General features: G+C 49.2%; 1 protein-coding gene across 1 annotated transcript in view; it reads right to left on the bottom strand.

Moving 5' to 3' along the window:
• The window catches only part of LOC149361470 (uncharacterized), a 441,205-nt gene that overhangs the window by 287,300 nt on the left and 138,647 nt on the right, over window positions 1-15,258 (bottom strand). The window lies entirely within an intron of this gene.

Genomic DNA, 15,258 nt, shown 5'->3' with positions numbered 1-15,258 from the left:
CCCAACTCTTGACAAATTTCGATGAGTTCCTTCACATTGAAGTTCTCCATCGCTCACAATAGCCTCTTGTAGTTTGCCCTTTTCTTAGAATTCCCTTGCCGCTCAAAACTATAGCACTACTAGCATGACACGCGCAAGTAATTCTTCCCAAAACGCCTCGTTTTCTCCCTCTGCACCAGCTTTCGTTTCAAAGCGCTCCGACTTGGCTCGAAACAGCAAAGCTCTCTCTAGTGCAACACACAGCTCTACTCTAAACTACAATCACGTGTGCTAGAGCAGTCTGGCGAATTGAGGGGAAAACATCAGGCACTCACCGCGCCGAGGTAGCTGACGCCGGTCGATCCCGCAGCTGCCATCCACTGTTGGGTTTTTGGCATCTCACCGCTGCCACCACTGTTGGGACTGAGGCATCCCACCGCTGCCACCACTGTTGGGTTTTGACATCCCACCGCTGCCACCACTGTTGGGACTGGGTGTCCGAGCCATGAAACGGTCGAGGCGACGGTGAGTCAAATGACGTTTATGTACAGTATGTACAAGGGCTTTTACATGATACAAGGGCCAAGAGCACCACGGGCTAGCACAAAGAAGAAGAGCGGCCCCGGCGGTGAGCGTAGCTCCGGCGTGATGGCTCTTCTGCTGCCCGTCTGCTGCGCGGGCTCAGCGCGGCTCCGCTTTTAAAGCCGCTGGTAACGGTTACGGCAGCCAGCCGTTCAAATCCTCCAATCAGGTCACGGCACTGGCCACCGTTCAAATTAGACCAATGGTCGAGAGGCGACGGCCGATGACGCGTCGGAGGAGCCCTTACCGACGGAGAGGAGAGGGGAGGAGGAAGGGTCCGTGTCGGCGCCGGCCTGGCGGGATGAGTTACGCTGCACGTCGCGACATGTCCGAGAGAGTCTGGGCCGGTTTTGAGCGACGGCGGGCGCGCAGCGCTTGTTTCCAGAGAGGCCAGCCAGCGAAATGTGGGCTCCGGCACTACAAGGCCCATTTGAGCGGGAGCCCAAACGATACGCCGGTGCGCGGGGTCACCGGTGTAGACGCTGTTTTGAAGAATGCGGTAGGCTAGATACGGTACCCAGCCCTGCTCGACGTTCCGACATGCCCCTCGCGAGTCGGAAACAATTGTTTTTGAATTGGAATCAGATGCAGCCAACGCAATGGCGACCTCCTCCGCGTGTGTTATGTCACGGGCTCGGAAAGTAAGGCCGTTCACTGTTATGGATTGGTGGACGACTGCGGCTGTGTACCATCCCCCATGGTGGGGGCCTGAGGCATCCACGTAGAATACGCCGGGTTTCGATCTATAGTGGCGAGCCAGGGCTTCCGCCCGCGCCAGGCGCCGGCCGTTATGGTCCTCACAATTCATGATCGCGGGAAGAGGGCGCACGTGGAGGGCGCATCTCCACTGGGATGGAATACGTACGCGCTCTTCCATGAGAGTGGTGTGTTGGATGTGTAGTCGGGCAAGGAGGCGGCGACCCGACGATGTTTTCGAGAGAAGTGTGTATTGGTTAGTCAAGTGGGCTTCCCGGAGCTTCCGAAATGTGTTCACCATGCCTAGCCCCCGGAGGCGCTTGTTGGAGGTGGTCACGGGGAGGCCTAGAGCCCGCTTAATAACTTTGCGGAGGATGACTTTGAGTGAATCCTCGTCTTGCTTCCGCAGGTGGAGGTATAGAGTCGAATATAGAATTCGACTGGTTACAAATGCATGCGCCAGCCGCAAGGCGTCCTTACATCGTAACCCCCCGCGCTTGTTAGAAACCCGGTGGACCAAGCGGCCCACCTGGTCCCCCACCTGACGGAGTTTCGCCAATGTTGTTTCTGACCGTCTGTCTTGATGCTTAAAGAGCCCCAGTACCCGGACTTCGATATTTTCAGGAATTGGACCTGTCTCAAGAGACAATGAAATTTTGGCTGTGCACTTTGGTGAGGGGTGTATGTGCACAAATTCAGACTTTTGGGTGGAGCATTGGAGGCCGCAGCGGCGAGCATAACGGTCCACTATGGTGGCCGCCTCCGGCAGGTTAGCCTCAATGTCTGCAAGGGAACCCTGCGTGGCCCACAGGGTGATATCATCAGCATACAGCGCATGCTGCACACCGGCGACCGCGCCCAGCTGGGCTGGTAGGCGCATCATAGCCAAATTAAATAAGGGGGAGAGAGCACCGCGCCCTGGGGTGTACCCCTGGCTCCTAAATGAAAAGGGCCATGTTCTTTATCCTGGATCCGAATGCAAGATTGTCTGTCGGTTAAAAATTGCCGAATGTATTGAAAGGCATTTCTGCCGCAGTTAGTTTGAGAGAGGTGGGTGAGAATGATCTCGTGGGTAACGTTGTCGAATGCACCCTTCAAATCCAAGGCGAGTACGACCTTGTCATTGTGAGGGCATTCCACGGGGTCGAGGACAGCCCGATTGAGTTGTAGCAGGACATCTTGTGCAGATCTGTGTGGGCGAAACCCGACCATGGTGTCTGCGAATAGGTGTTTGGATTCCATGAACTCGCACTGTTTAGCGCCATACAATTATCCTCGTGACTTCCCGGTCTTCAACGACTATGCCGGTTTCCGGAAGATCCACGAAGACTACTCAACCGCCTTCAACACAAGGTAAGGACTTCAGAATGCGTCAGGTTTGGCTTCAAAAATTTCGACGTAGCTCTCTGTACTTTTCGCCCACTTACTTGCTATACTTTTAATCTAAATTGAGAAAATATTGAGTACTCAGTCGGCCAGAGCCATGGATCTTAATCGGAGAAGCTTAGAGAAACTACACCTCTGCGGTGTGCAGCCACTCCGCTTTAAAGCGGCAGTTTAAGAACTAAATACACCTCCTTTTGGTGGCATATTTTCTTCTCTACAGTGATGCGCAGGACACTACTCTTCATGAATCGCGATGTCATATTCGTCTGCGACCACTGAATATATTAATATCGACTCTTTGGTTAATAAGGTGAATTGGAAAGCTAGTTGGTTCGTGACTCTATAACTGAGCAGCACAAATTGAACAAGGATTTTGAAGAAACATATACACGAGAACGAGGGCAGCATTGTTCTCGTCTATATGTTTCTTCAAAATCCTTGTTCAGAGAGAGAGAGAGAGACTCTTTAATGAAGAGCAGAGAATTTAGCCGGCGTTTAAAGATCGCTGGCATGCTACTCTGCGTAGGGAGGGGAATTTGGGAGATAAAGACAGGAGAGCTGAGTGGAAGAGGTAAAAAAAAACGAAGATAAAATGCGGCCATGAAATGGGTACTAAGGATGCAATGGCGAGTATTGATGTAACCTATGGAGTGATGGAGTGCATAGTCCGTGAAATGGGCTGACCAAGTTCACTGCATGAAGAATGCATGAAGGTGACGTGCAAGTGAATTTAAAGCTTATCGAGAAGTCCAATGTCTTTTAAATATGTGAATAGAAAAGTCATTGCAAGTCTCTGTTGCCTAAAGCAGGCTAAGGGACCTAAAACTTTGTCCATTGTAAGGGGCACTGAGCAGAGCTTCTGCATGCAATGTTCATAGCACGCACGCTCGTTAGCATATGCAGGGCACTCAAGCAAGATATGCTCCACAGTTTCTATCGCGGCACAGTTGTCACAGTGCGGACTGTCCATTTGTCTAAAACGGTATCGTAAGCCGTTTGTATATGCGGCATTAAGACGAAGTCGATGATAAAGTGTTTCCAGATGTCGAGGAATTCTGGGTGAGAGTCTTGATCTAAGATTTGGGTCAATTGAGTGAAGAAATTGGTACTGATATGTCGGCAAACTTCAAAGCCGATACATTTCTTCAGAAGGAAAACTTTTGGCCACCTGAGACGCATCAGATTTCGTAAAATAAGTTCTAATGTATCTCCGATGTTGATGGCCCTTACGGGCCGCTTCATCTGCTTTTTCATTAGCCTGAATGCCACAGTGAGCAGGAACCCACTGAAATGTTATGCAGTGGCCTGCGGCAATAGCTAAATGATGTAGATATCCGATGTCCAGGGAAACTGGCTGGTGATTCATTTTCTTTAGCAGGTTGGCCAGGATCTGGAGAGATGCTTTCGAATCGGTGAATATAACCCAACGGTCGGCGGTTCGGCGCAGGATGTAAGAAACAGCTTCCTTAATGCCGTGAAGCTCAGCTGTCGTAGAAGATGTCCTCCGCTGAAGCCGGTAAGAAAGGGCATGGCCTGTTGAGGGCACATAAAGGCCACATGAAGAGGTTTCTTTAGTAGTTGAACCATCGGTGAAGATATGGGTGTGCTGCCGATATTCCTCCGTTAAGTAGGCGAGAGTAGTTTGCAGAAGCGCTGCCTGTGGCATGCGGCTCTTTGCATTCACACCTGGAACAAACTTCTTCACCTTTAGAGGAGAGAGTGTCCATGGAGGAAAGGCCAGAGGTAGTAGTTTCTGTGGCTGATTAATTGTAGGGATGGGCAGGTGCTGCACTGCCTGGCCAAAGCTAGAGTTGCTGTGAGTTAGGTGGACACGGTGCACGAAGTGCTTCTTCCCTTGAAGAACATGGCGGATATGGGCACGCATAGTTTCCTGGGCGGCAATCACCTCTAGTGGGAGGCGTTCTGCCTCCGCTACTGTTCCTGATGCAGAGGAACCCTTTGGGAGGCCAAGGCATATTCGCAGGCAGTTGTTCCGTGCGGCAACGAGAGACTTACTGCTTGATGTAGATAATCTTTGAAACACTGGTAGACAGTAGGGCAAGGTTCCTTCAACATAGGCTTTTTCAAGCAGAAGCATTGATCGGCAGTTGCTACCCCACCTTGTTCCCGCCATGAACCTAAACACTTACGATGCTGCAGCGATCCTCTCGCGGAGTTTTTTTTATCTGAGGTGTCCATGACAGATTATAGTCAATTACAACACCCAGGAATCGCTAAGATCGTACATGTGGTAGCGATCGTCCGCCTAGGAGCAGCGGATATCGGGTCATCGTTTTTCTTGTAAACGCCATTGCAACACTCTTTTCTGGCGAGAGACGACCTCTGGAAGCCAGGTACATCGAAATGTGCAATAGCGCTTTCTGTAGACGTTGCTGGGTGATATAGCGCGAGCGTGATGCGGTCCAGATGCAGATATCATCAGCATAAATTGTTATACGGACCCCTCGCGGAAGGTTTCTTCTTATGTGTATAAGAGCAATATTGAACAGGAGAGGGCTGAGCACCGCTCCCTGTGGTACGCCCCTCTCTACTGCGTGAAAGCGTGTTGGACCGTTTGGAGTGGTCATAAAAATTTGCCGTTCTTTCAAATAATGCCCAATCCATTTGTATAGCTTTCCTCCAAGGCCAAGACTGGCAAAGGCGGCGAGAATTGCATGGTGAAAGACAGAGTCAAAGGCGGCCTTGATGTCTAGGAAAACGGCTGTCGGGATGTACCCAGCATGAAGGTACTCCTCAATTGATGAGACGAGGGAGATGATATTGTCAGTCGCAGACCTGTTTTGACGGAACCCGTTCATTTCTTGGGGGAACACATTTCGGCTTTCTAGGAACCATGTTATGCGTTTGCAGATCCTGCGCTCCATGAGCTTACCTACGCAGCTCAGTAGGGCAATGGGCTGGAATGATGCGTAGCTTGTTGGCTGCTTACAGGGCTTCAAAACAGGCAGAATTTTCGCCAGCTTCCATTCAGTGGGGACCTCACCAGTCATCCAGGAACAATTGTAATACTCCAGGAGTCGAAGACGGGAGGTGTGGGGTAGCTTTGCAATGGCTTCATAGGTCACCTCATCATGACCCGGAGACGTGTGTCTATTTGTCTCCGCGATAGCTGTGGATAGTTCTTCCATTGTGAAAGGCAGGTCTAACGCTTGCACTGCCGCCTTTGGGATGCCTGATTGACCATTTGCGGAGAGTGTCGAATGCCCTGACCGTGCCGACAGTAGCCTGCAGTATTCTTCTGAGACTTCTTTAAAGATTTTTGTTCGTGAAGGGAGAGTGCAGCGAAGGGGTGGAGTTGTTGAGGTGGCGTGCGCATACCTCTAACTAAACGCCAAATATTGGTTACTGGTTGGCGCACATCCAGCGTAGAACAAAAGTCACGCCACTTTTGCCGACTGAGTTTATCCATATAGCGTCGAATGTGACGTTGTGCCCGTCGGCATGCACGTAGGTCATCGAGGCTTTTTGTGCGCAGAGCTTTCCTTTCAGCTCGCCTGCGTATAGCGCAGAGCCATTGAAATGTGTCATCATTTGAAGGTAGGCTATCATTTCTAGTTGTAATTTTTGTACTCGCTCTCAGGCAATACGCCATTGTTGATGCTAATTCCTCATTGCGAGTTGTCGCAGTAATTCCTCTGCTTACAGCGCCCTTGTATGCGTCCCAGTCTGTAGATTTTGTAAGGAATTTCTTTGGGTTCCTCTGCGCATGGAAAGCCGATATGAGGATTGGGTAATGGTCGCTTCCGCGTGTCTCCAAATCAGTGCACCAGCCAAAGTTGTGGGCGAATGAACTTGTGACAAATGTCACGTCGATGCTGCTGGTAGTCGTCGGGCCTCGGAGGTAGGTGATGCTGCCATCATTTAATGGCTGAACTGAATGCTTGGAGAGAAGTTTTGCAAGCTTGGCACCTCGGGCACATGTATGTGAGCTGCCCCAAATTTCATTATGAGCATTGAAGTCTCCGCAAATAATATGCGGTGAGGGCGTCCTTGCTATTAAGTTATCAAGTCTCATAGCTTCAAATGGCGTGCCTGGCTCAAGATATACTCCAATCAGAGTGTACTGTTGTCCGGCAATAACTGTGACAGCGCACACGTATTCATTGTCGCTGGGAGGCGGGACATCAACCGATGAGGCCGGGATATCCTTGCGAAAGCCTATCAGCAATCTGCTGACGTTATCTGGTCGTTGTGAATGATGGAAATAGTATCCGTGGAGTCGGAAAGTTTCCTCGACGCGTGATTCACAGATGACTATGAAGGGGAAGCGGTACGCTCGCACTAGCTGTCGGAAATCTGAGAGTTTAGAGCGTAGCCCGCGAGCGTTCCACTGGAAAATGGTGCATGTACGAAAGATGTTGTGGATTGTCAGCTGCGGCGAAGTTCTCGCTGTTGAAGCCATGATTACTGAAGTGTGGTATTACGCCCCTGCGGAGCGTAGGAGACCGACACCAACGGCTCCATTGCAAGGACAGCTTCTACTTCTGGGAGTCCTCCTGACGAGGGGTTTGCACGGATAAGAGCCTTGATGGCTGCAAACAGCATCGGAATGAGTAGGCTTGTGATATCTTGTTCAGAGTTTCCGGTTTGCTGCCTGTCGCTGATCTTCCTGTCATGTTGTGGCTCCTTAGGCTCAGAGCGAGCAATGCCGTTTGTCGGGTCTTGTGCAGTGCGCTGCAGCCGCTTTGATGAAGGAGAAGAACCAACAGACTTACCACACTTCTTTTTTACTGCATCTGCGTAGGTCTTGTCAGGTGCTTTCCCACGCTGTGTTGACTGATTCTCGGAAAGAGCTGCCGTAGTCGTGAAAACCACGTCGGGGTTAGGTGGTGGTTCATGGCGCTTAGGGGGTTTCCCTTGTGTTTGCTCTGCCGTGCGAGCAACTGTGGCTGCTTTCTTTTTATAACACCCTCCATAGGAAGCATGGTGAGGGCCACCGCAGTTAACGCATTTAGGTTGTGCTCTCGAAGTACATTCTTTGTGCGAGTGGGGGCCGGCCAGCACACACTTTGCAGCGCACGGGGCCGTTACAATATCTTGATATGTGGCCATGCCTCTGACATTTTTAGCACTGAGTTGCTGCTCCGACGTATTCAGTTACAGGGTAACTACAGAACCCAAGCGTTACTCTTTTTGGTAGCGGCGCATCTTTTGCGAATTCCAATATAACTGCGTGACGGCGTACTTCTTTGATCTGTCCACCATCCTCAGGAGTGTAGGCGGTTAGCCTCCTTGCTGAAAGGACACCTTGGTCACGTAGATATTCCTTCAGATCAGCAGTAGAACGGTGGCCGTAGCGTTAAGGACAGGTTACTAGTGAGGTGAGTCATGAAAAAACTGCGATATAGTGGCTGCTTCATTTTATTAATTGAATACAGTGCTGAAGCCAGCCTTCTTCAGCGGTCGAAAGGACAAGGTATGTAGAGGCACCGGTTATATTGCAGTTTTTCATGCCTCACGTGACCCATACCCTATCTTTGACGCCACGTCATCACTGAGCTGTTGAAACTGGAACAGCACAAGAAATAAATTTGAATATAAATTATTTAACTCTCATGACAAAGACGAAAACATGCATTCAAAAGTTACGTGTCTATACTGCTTTAATTATCCGCGATATTGTTTGTTATCCATTCATACATGTGCTGTCGTAACTGCGATGCCATGTGTCGTAATGCGGACTATAATTTCAATTTGACGAAATTATATTCTTACTACCCAGTAAGTAGTCCTAATGCTGGAAATGTGCCATTTGTTGTGACACGGTAATTTCATTAGAACATGGTTTTTAACACATGTCACAGCTGTATCTTGCCGGTACTGACGTATGGGGCAGAATCACGGTGGCTAACAAAAAAGTTCAACTTCAATTTACAGCACCGCAGTGAGCTACACAAAGGAGAACTACAGGTTCAGACTTAAGATGCAGGGATTTAGCAAGAATGGGTCGGCGAATAAGGGTCGGTTTCTAGCCGCAACACCAGTCTCACGCTACGCGGGCTATACTGGCTGTAGAGGAGGATGGCACCGAAGGGTAATCCGGTGCGGCTCCCGCCTCGCGCTGGAGCCTCGCGCTTGTCTCTAGCTGGAATTACTGCCAAAAAATCTCCACTGATTTCTTCACTTCAGCCTCAGACTCGTTGTCAGAAAAATATTCAGGGGCCACTTTGACTGTCTAAAGTGCGTAGAGGCGAAAGCGTTTTCCGCACCGCTTTGCCTATTGTGACACTGTTGATGTCATCACTGGATGACGTCACACATAGTTGATGACGAAGTAAAGGCAAATTACTAATGAATGACTAATAACTAATTAATCACTCAACACTAATTGACTGCTAATTAATGACGCTTAAACTTCGCCTTTAGGAGTCGAACGCGAAACCGTGTTGTAGCGCTGCCAGGGAGTCCGAGGAACGCAACCATCCGTTCGACGCGATACCTTGCCCTTTGAACGCAACGCTTTTTGAGGAAAGGAAATGGCGCTGTAATTCTCAGTCATCTCGAAGGACACCTTAACCGCACCGTACAGGAAGGGAGGAAGTGGCAGTAAAAGATTAAAGAGGGGCCGTAATGAAGAAACTGATAATTATATTTGAGTAAAGGAAATTACGCAGCAACTATCTCACATATATCGGTGGACACCCGTCAAAACGCGGACAAATCTGTCGACAAGGCTGCCGACACGGCTGACAACACGGCTGCCGACACGGATTGCTAACGACAGCATGAGGCATTAAAGGTTTGCGCCTTAATAATTTAATGACATCCTAGAGTAAAAATAAAAAGGTGAAATTAGCCGATGGTCGTTAGGAGTTACTGACTGTATTCCAAGAGCAGAAAAGGTTAGCACGCACTGTAAGCAAAAACCCAAAAGGGAGTATAAATGGTGGCGGCCACCCTTTTTACGTTATTTGTGAAAACATTTGCTCCATGAGTGTGGAGTAAAAAGGTGGACTGTCCTGCATTTTACTCCCATGAGGGAATAATGGAGTAAAAATGAGTGTTTACCTACATTTAATCCAGTCTAGAAAGGGAGTTAATTGTGCCAGATACTCCACCAGTGCCGAACTGGAGTAAAAAAAACACCATTTTGTGCAACTCGCCCCGCCACCTAGCGTCTCGTCTGCTTCTGGTCAGTCGTCTGATAATGGCGGTGAGTGAAGACCGCTTGGTTAACATCGTGGCTGGATCTCTGCTCACTTCTGCTCCTTCACGGGCGCCTGCCTCGGTACAAGATATTGGCTTGTCGCCGTTTTCCGCTACAGTACGGTACATAATTGAATTGCTCCTGTGAAGCCTCCAGTGCTCTAGCCATACCTGACTTTCCTTTGTTCGTGTCGCCACCTCGTTACAGTGCCCGCCTAGGCCTAATTCTCACAGGCTTTTTAAGCATGAAATGCTTTTAGCGCCCGTTGTCGGCAGTGTGGTGACGTCATGCCGAGACCAAGAGACGTCATCCGGGCACTGAAATCCACTCATCCGGGCTCTGAAACGAGAACATCCGGGCACTGTACGAGACTTATCGAGATTCAACGAGACTCTGTGAGCCCTCCTACGGGACCCGCATACAAGCGCCGGTTGCTTTCCAAAAAGTCACAAAAATAACTGCTGCCAGTGTCTTCTCAATGTTTATCAAGATATTAGTCGAGCTGTGCATTTGATAACGCACGGAATTATAATTTCCATTTTCTAATAACGCGTGCAAAAAGCACATACATGCCACAATACACTTCGTTGTCATGCGTGATCTGTTAGGGGCTTTGAGGGAAGGCCGCTTAGAGAAAGAGGGGAGCTCCAGGGCGAGAAGGGCTTTTGGCGGAAAACTTTCGCTCCCTCCCCAAGGATGGCGCTGCGGTCCCACACTCACGCATGTAAAAGACCGGCCGCTTGGCCTTCAGAGGCGCTGCACATACATTCTTGTCAGGCCTGCCACTCATCGTGTCCGCGTACGCTTCTGCATCGTCCTGAATTCCAATACCACCACCGTCACTGCTGCTTGATTAAGCCGAGCAATGGAGCCTGATGAAAGCAGAGGTAGGAAACGTCTTGCAGAAAGCGATAGCTTTGCGAGTGATACGCCACAGCAGAAGACTGCTCGCCCCTGCAGACAACGTCATGATTATGCGGCCGCTCCAGAAAGCGACAAGGCCGCCACGGTTCACGGCTGCCTTACCTAAGCCCGCTCGATTGCAGGCGATCGCTTCGATGCAACAAGAAGAGTGTGGTGTGTTGTGTTGAACACTAGACCCATTTCAAGATTTTGACTAGTACCATCTACAACCAATCTGTTATGCCCGTAAACATTTCATGCTTACTCTTCTCTCGGTTACGGGAGAGGCAGAAATGTTTTTCCGTACGGTTCTGGCAATGTGTTGGAGCAGATTATGTGTTTCATGGACATGGAACTGTGATAGAACATAGAAAAACACAGAAAAATGAAGTCAAATGGAAAGTCAGCATTCATTAAAGTCACAGCCTATCATGTAGGCCAGAAGTTCACAAGAAGCGGAGCAGTGCCTTGGAGGCCTTCACCGCCGACGATCGCCGCGGCCAGTGGCCGAGAATCTTGATTTCCGTCAATGGGCGTGGATGTGAATGCTCCAGCGCACGGCTGAGAGACTGCCTTTCGGCGCTATAGGCAGGGCAGTCACAAAGAATGTGGGATATAGTGTCGTCATACCCCCAGATGGCACATCAGGGCTATCAGCCATACCGATTAAAAAACAATAATGGTTGATGATAGCTACACTAACCCACAGGCGACCCAGTAAAGTTTCTTCACGTCGTGGTGGGCCGGATGGAAGCCGATGTTTCAGATCAGGGTCGAAGGATTTTATGCGTGAATTAGGAAATTCGTCGGAATTCCACGAGGCAAGCGTGATGTCTCGCGCAAGTTCGTGAAGCCTGCCTGCTGCGTCTGATCCCGAAAGCGGGAGATCGACACATAATCGCCGTCCTGGTGAGCAGTTCGCGCGACGTCATGCGCGCGGTGATTGCCTGCTATGCCGCTGGGCCCCGGTAGCCATTGCTAGATATTGTCATGCCCTGTATGGATGGCAGAGTGCTGTAGTTGTTGAATTTCCGCGACCAGTTGTTCATGGCCTCCACGGCGAAGAGCAGCTTGTAAGCCCTGGAGGGTAGGTTTGGAGTCCGTGAAAATAGACCAAGGCAGAGGGAGCCGCTGATTGATGTGTTCAATGGCGACACGAAGAGCGGTGCATTCTGCGCCCGTTGAAGAAGTCTGGTGAGCTATGCTAATTTCTTTAGTCCTTGCGGCGATGACCACAGAGCCCGATGAACTGTTAGGGTTCACTCAGCCGTCGCTGTAGACGTGCACCCGGTTTGCATGGTGCTCAAGGAAATATTCAAGAATGCCTAGTTATGGTTCTATCGGCGATGTATCAGTCTTATTCCTGATTCTAGGTATCGAAAGAGGCACACGCGGATTGTGCAGGCTCTAAATGGCGAGGATAGTTTAGAGGCGGTTTAGAGAGAAAGAGGGACAATCGCCCCTTAATTATCGCCCCATTTCTCTTACTAGCATACAATGTAAAATTTTCCAACACGTCATCTACTCACAACTGGCTAGTTTTCTTGAGTCGAACTTTTTCTTTAATTAAGCACAGAGTGGTTTCAGGAAATCAAACTCTTGCGAGACGCACTTATTATGTTTCACAAATTTCATGCTGACCTTTATTGACAATTGTTCGTAGGCTGACTGTGTCTTCTTAAAATTTTCAAAAGTGTTCGATAAAATTAACGATTGCCTTCTACTACTTAAACTCAAGTGCCTAAATATTGACACAAATCTCCTGCGCTGTATTCTTCTTTGTTTATTTATGTGCTGCTATTTGCTGTTCTGCATTAGCCTTTTCGTTTGGTTTAGGTTTTATTGTGCTCTGTTTATTCTCTCTATATAACGTATGTTCGACTCCCGCGAGTAATGCTTTTGCGCTTGAGGGTAATACAATGAAATGAAAAATGGGAACGGCAGATTGGCGCGATGTGCATCAATGGTTTTGTAAGCGAGGTGCGCCGCCTGTTAATAAGAAAACTGGCAAAATGTTGAGAGGGAACCCGGGATATGTGTCGAAAATGAGGTCGAACTAGAGAACATCGTTTCTTAAAGGAACACTTGTAATGCGTAATTACAAAATCTTTTTTGGCCCTTCTTGAGCATTACTGGCAGAGGTATGCGACTGTAGCGATCAGTGTTTATTCAGTCTACAGCAGTCAGAAACTATGTATCTAACTATTACAAGAATATGTATATTTCTTCATTCAAAGATGCTTTGATGCGCTGGTACCAAGAAGGAATAATTTATCCGCATATTGCTCTAACCACCTTTGCAGCTTAGCATATCGATGTCGCCGAGAAATAAAACTAGCGTAAAACAGCTGAACTGATCATTTCAGTTTTTCTCTTTTCGTCTTCCACCCTTCACGAAAAACCCCGATGCAACTGCGCGCAGGCACTGGATACGCTGCACGCTTGTACTATAATTGGTGGGGCCTACAATACACTCATTACGAAAAGCCAAAGGTGACAATAAGGACCCTCACCACGCAGAAAAAGCCAGAGCCAGCTCTTCAGCTATAACCAGACGCACGTAAATAGAATCGGAGCGATGCAGGTTTGGTGGTCTTTTAATTTGATTTTTGGTTGCCTGACGTTCTTTGGTAAGCACGTTCAGCGTTCTGCTGTATTCTATTCTGTTTTTGTGGTATTTTTTTAGGGAGAGCTCGCGACGAGCGGCAATGGCGTACACAGACCAGCTACATTGCGTCCAAATTCTGTGACTGAGTAAATATAGTAGAGCTGATTGGCATTATTACAAATTATATTCCCGGGAAGAGGCTAAAGGGGCCACAGAAAGCGTGCGTCCTTACGAAGCCTACAACCTGGATGAAAATTCATGACACCGGTGGCCGAATGGCAACAGATTAATAAAAAATATGCTTTCGAAATGTACGCAGAGAGTAAAGTACATAGTCAAATTAAAGCGCAGGGAAATGACAGCGGTAGTCCAAGAAAAACCTAAGGAATCGCAACACAAACGGTGAATTGTCTAAGCAGTAAAGCTGCCAAGTGGTGCGCAACAAACACTTTACAAACTAAAAATAAACTTAAAAAAAGACACATGAAAGTGGCTGTGAAAGGAAAGTTTCAAAATACAATGAAATAGAAAAAGAAAAAGATGAAAACATATGGAGGAAGGCACGTATGGAACGTCTGTGCAGCCGGTGCGCAGATGCATTGAAACAAACTGTCGAAGGCCTAAAGGGGGTGGTGGTGGTGAAAACATTTATTCAGAACAGGAGGTGTTTGGATCGGCCCGTAAGGGACCGATCCTCACAAACACTAGGTGGAGGTCCCTAGTTTGGGACCCCAGTGGCGGTAGCCGCCGCCCGGGCGCGCCCGACCAAGGCTTGTTGGGCCTGTAAGTCGTGGCAGCCGAGCAGGGTCGCCTCCCAGTCCTCCCGGGTTGGGTTGGGGATAGGGGGAATGGCCGGGTTGGAGGGGCAGGCCCACACCATGTGATAGGTGTCCGAAGACACCGCACCACAGTGCGGGCAGCTGCCGCTAAAGGAGGGGTCAAAATGTTTTAGTGCTGCCGGGCACAGCAATGTATTGGTGAAGAGGCGGAGAAGAAGCCGCTCATCCGCCTTCTTGAGGCCTTTACATGGGCTAGGGTAAAGGCGATGGCTATCTTGAAAATATGATCAGGATTCCGATTTTAATCCGGTTTATACGTTCAAAAATATCGCAACCTAAAGGGGACGGAATGCGACGCCTGCTGTCGTCTGCGCCGTTTGCTACAGAGCTGAAGCGAGTGACCGCGAGTGTTATCGGGGACAATGCGAAGCACCAATTTCAGATAACTCAAGCGCCTACGCCACTTTGCTTCGATGTGCTCTCGCATTGTCACATTGATTGGTTGTGTCTTTTTTGCGCAATCCCATACAACAGGGCAGTATTATAGTATAAGCTGTGCATTTTAAAACGGCCATTTCGCGGCCGTCTGGTCCTCTATTGTTGATCAGTCGGGTATACCCGTGGCTTTCAGTCGTCTGTGTAAACCGACCCGGCCCTTTGGTGGTTGCCGAGAGGACCTCACCATTGTTTTACATTGACTGCGATACGCAGCCGAGTACTGGGGGGGTGCATCCTAGCACTCTGCCAACAGCAGGCGACTGGACCTGCCAACTAGCTGCCAATGACTGTGATATGAAGTGAACGGTGAGGGCCGGTCGCCTTCTGCCCGATGGCCGGTTTGCTTTCCACAGACGGTTGCAAGCCGCGGACATATCTGACTGACCAATCATAGTGGATCAGTCGGACGCCATATGGTCATTCCAAAATGAGCAGCTTATAGAATACGGCGCCAGGACAGTTGGAGGCACAAGGGATCCAATTTTTGTTTTTGCTCAGTTGTCTGTGCGTCTAAGTCGTCGATGTGCTGAGAGCTCCGATAGCTAGAGCAAGGCTACATTTACACCTTATGTGTTAGTAGGCAGCGGCACGAGCGGAGCCCTCTCTTTGAGTGGATGAGCGTCTCAATTTCCGACCTTAGCCGCCCTGCGCGCTTTCTC

This window comes from Amblyomma mixtum, chromosome 2 (genome assembly GCF_055824585.1).
Source record: "Amblyomma mixtum isolate Tamu chromosome 2, ASM5582458v1, whole genome shotgun sequence".
Lineage (NCBI taxonomy): Eukaryota > Metazoa > Arthropoda > Arachnida > Ixodida > Ixodidae > Amblyomma > Amblyomma mixtum.
This window is presented reverse-complemented; position numbering and strand designations above follow the sequence as displayed.